Consider the following 4058-nt stretch of genomic DNA (forward strand, 5'->3'; position numbering starts at 1 on the left):
AAAAAGGCAGGTGTGAAAATCACAAAATAAATACAAATGAGGGAGGTCATAAGTTCATCCATTCACAAAGACTGTTGTTTGCTCACTTGAACATCCAACAGTTTCTCAGATAACTCCAGGATTCTACCTCGATACTTAGGCTTAAAGTCTATTTGAAATGGAATATCCTTCGTTTGTCTTATACTCCCATGTGTCATTATTGTCTTGCCCGATATATTTTAACTTATAGTAAATTTCTGATCTAACTTTAAAGATTTACCTGGCAACATGCCTCCTTCTGAGGCTGAAGAGCCCAAATTTCTTCAGTTTGTCATCATGCCTTAATCTTCAAAAAGTAGGGACCAGTCTTGTGATTCATCTCTGCTCTGCCTCCAGGGTTTAAGCTGAATTTCAACTATTCTCTCAGCTCTGCACAGGTAGATGGAGATGCTAAGACTCAGGGGGCATTAACAGCTAGAATGATTATCGAGCTCCAGTGGAAAATATGTAAGATTTTGTCAACCTTTCCATTGAAATTTTTTGCATGAGTGTCATGATGTGTCAGTATTGAAGTCTACATCCGTGGAAAGGGTGGAAAGCATCAGAGGCAGGAGACAACCAAGTGCATATTGGTCCTTTTCCAAGGCCTGTAGCCCTAAGCAAGATTGAGAATACATTGCTTTGACTATTCAGTGCCTCACTGGAGTGCAATAAAGTGCTCTCGAGCTCTTGGTTAGGAGGGAAGTGCAGGTGGTTAATGAGAGGGAAAATGGATGAAGGGCACTTGAAAGTGGACCTTTAAAATATTTCCACTCTGAACCCTTCACGCAGTCTACAAAGATAACCCCAATCTGCCGGTTCCTTGCTATTTTAACTCAGCATCTTGCTCTCATGCCCATCTGACCCTTTGGCCTACTGCAATTTTACAGTGAAGCCTGGCGCAAGCTGGAGGAATGGCATCTCATCTTCTGATTAGGCGCATTACAACCCTCAGGACTCAACACTGAGTTTAACAACTTAGACTGTAACTTTTCTCGGCCATCTTGACCACTTTTTAAGCAATTTTTTTTTACTCAACCCAATTATTCCCCCTCACCCTCCTCAGCCACCCAGACCCTCCACTGGGTTATCTGTCATTTGTTCTTAGGTTTTGCTTTCACTGAGCACTGACTCCTGTTCTCCTATTAACACATTCTGCAACCTTACCTTTATGCTACTATCACCAGCTTCTGTTGTCCTTCACACTACCATAGAATCCCTACAGTGCAGAAGGAGGCCATTCAGCCCATTGGGTCTACATGGACAACAATCCCACCCAGGCCCTATCCCCGTCACCCCACATATTTAACCCGCTTATCCCGAGACACTAAGGGGCAATTTAGCATGGCCAATTAACCTAACCCGCACATCTTTGGACTGTGGGAGGAAACCGGAGCACCCGGAGGAAACCCACACAGACACGGGGAGAACATACAAACTCCACACAGACAGTGACCCGAGGCCGAGAATCAAACCCGGGTCCCTGGAGCTGTGAGGCAGCAGTGCTGACCACTGTGCTGCCCAAAATTTACAACGAACCAGCCAGGAGTCGAACCTGGAATCTTCTGATCCGTAGTCAGACGCGTTATCCATTGCGCCATTGGCCCACATTAACACTTTCTCTGTCTTGTGCCCTAGGCAACTTTGTTGCAATCTCTCTAGCTCCCACCCTTCTACTTTGCTCCAACCACTCTAACCCCTCTTTTACAGTATATAATCCATCACACTTCTCTCTCTCTTTAGTTCTGAAGAGGAGTCATACGGACTTGAAATGTTAACTCTGTTTCTCTCTCAACAGACCTGCTGGGTGTTTCCAGCATTTTCTGGGTGTATATATTCTTCATCATTAAAGGAGTTGCATAAGCCTGTCATAAGTTTTGCATGTTTAACATAGTGTTAAAGTGTCACATTTCTGTTTAATGTTTTTCAGCCATACACGATTTCAACCCCATCGCCCTCATTTCCAATTTTTGTCTGGCATCTGCCATGTGATCTTCTGCCTGTGATGAATGGTATGACAGGATCTGAATACTAGCAGTGGGTGTCTGTGAGAGAAATTAATTGTTGCTTATGGGTTTGCTTTAGTGTGGGGAATTAGATGACTGCATTGCCTCAGATTGACTGAACAATGCTTGTATGAGTTTGCTCTAGTCATCCCTGGCAGGTAAGTGCACAATTGCAGGTCCCCTCACCACATAAGGTTCAGTATCCTTCTTTTCCTCTTGTTGCTCTCCCCCTGACTCCTCCTCAGAAGATCAGTTTGGTTGGAGATAAGAAATAGTAAAGAGCAGAAAATATTGATGGGAGTTATTTATAGACCTCTGAACAGCAGCTGTGGTGTAGGGCAGGGTGTAAATCAAGAAATTAGAGGTGTATCCAGCAAAAGTACAAAAATAATGCAGAACTTTAATCATCACATAGACTGCAGAAACAAATTTTCAATGATGGTGAGGAAGACAAGTTCATGAAACGTATACAGGGTAGTTTTCTAGATAAGTGTGTTCAGGAACCTACTGGGGAACAGGTTATTTTGAGTCTAGTATGTTGCATAGAGAAAGGTTTAATTAATAACCTTGTAACAAAAGGGCCACAAGGGAAAGATGACCATAATGTGATAATATTTTATTTTGACTCGGAAACTGTTTAGTTAAATCCAAAACTAGACTCTTAAATCTAAACAAGATAAGATACAATGGTATAAGGGCAGGTTTAGCTCAGTTAAACTGGGAAACTATATCAACAGATATGACAGTAAACAAGCTATGGCTAGCAAATAAAGAATAACTATATAAAATAATATGCAACAAATACATAGGCACAAAAACCTGACAGAAAAGTGATCCAACCATGCCTAAAGAAGAATAAAAATAGTATTAGATTAAAGGAAGAAGCTTATGATGTTGCCAAAATGGGTAGTAAGGATTTGGGGTACTTTGTCAACTAGCAATGTCACAAAATTGGATTATAAATGTTTCTGTACTTATGTAGATTGGAAAAGATTTGTGAATGTAAACATGGGCCCATTAGAGACAGAGACCAGTAAAATTATATATGGGAATAAGGAAATGGTTTGGACAGCAAAGGAATACTTTGGCCTAAATTTTGATAGAGATGTGGAGATTCTGCAGACTTGGATCTGGTAGTCCCAGTACCAGTTCAAACAGATCCCATTTTTGCCAGTTGGGGAAAGTGGAGGAATGGGGGGAGGGGTAGTTCAAAGCTGAGTTCAAACAGTCCCTATTTTCACTGTAGCAAAGGCCTTAACCGACAGTATAGGAGTTACAATTTTTCAGAGTAGTAGCAAAAGCTCTTGAAAGGTGGATATGGTCTGTAGAACTTTCAAACTGTGAAATTATTTAAACTCCCAGCCCTTTAAATATTGAAAGAAAAACAGCTTGCCATGTCACTGTGATGAAAAATCTCAAGCTGTTAAATTACTTTAATCCTCAGCTCTTTAAAAAAAAAGCTGTCTGTGCCAGTGAGAGTTGACAAAAACATCTGGTAACACTAGCCATTTGTTGAAATTACTCCAGGTGCTATCATTATGTTATTGCTTTCACTTGGCTGCTTTGTACAACCTATCAATACCTCAGCACAGGATCTTAGGTTCAGAATTTGATTGTCAGCTGAATGAGGTCTTTAGCTGTCTTTGATGTGGAGCTATGAATATAAGTCTGCTTGTTTTTAGAAGAGAATAAGAATGTGAGGGGATTTCATGTTTTGAATGAGCTTTCATCAATGTGTGTGTGTTTTTAAAGTATAGTAAAGTCTGTGATAGATACTTAGACCTTTATTTTATTTCATCTCAACATGGTTCCTGAAGTGAACATGGAGTGAATTGGCATAAAGGGTATAAAGGCAATGAGTCGTTGGTGGGGGCATGGATTGGCATGGGGAGTGAGTAGGAGGATAATGGGGTGTAACAGATGAGGACCAGAGAAGCAAAAATTTAACAAAATCAAGACAGGCTTTTCAGCTCTTGGTAACCCCTGTGATTTCCTTTCATCCTCCACTCACATGCCCAACCCAAACAAATACCC

General features: G+C 41.1%; 1 non-coding gene across 1 annotated transcript; it reads right to left on the bottom strand.

Annotated features, from left to right (window-relative positions):
* Positions 1 to 1552: 1552 nt before the first annotated feature.
* On the bottom strand, positions 1553 to 1625 carry trnar-acg (transfer RNA arginine (anticodon ACG)). The gene has a single exon. It is a non-coding gene; the product is annotated as a tRNA-Arg (tRNA).
* Positions 1626 to 4058: the final 2433 nt, after the last annotated feature.

Source organism: Mustelus asterias, chromosome 6 (assembly GCF_964213995.1).
Source record: "Mustelus asterias chromosome 6, sMusAst1.hap1.1, whole genome shotgun sequence".
NCBI classification, from domain to species: Eukaryota; Metazoa; Chordata; class Chondrichthyes; order Carcharhiniformes; family Triakidae; genus Mustelus; species Mustelus asterias.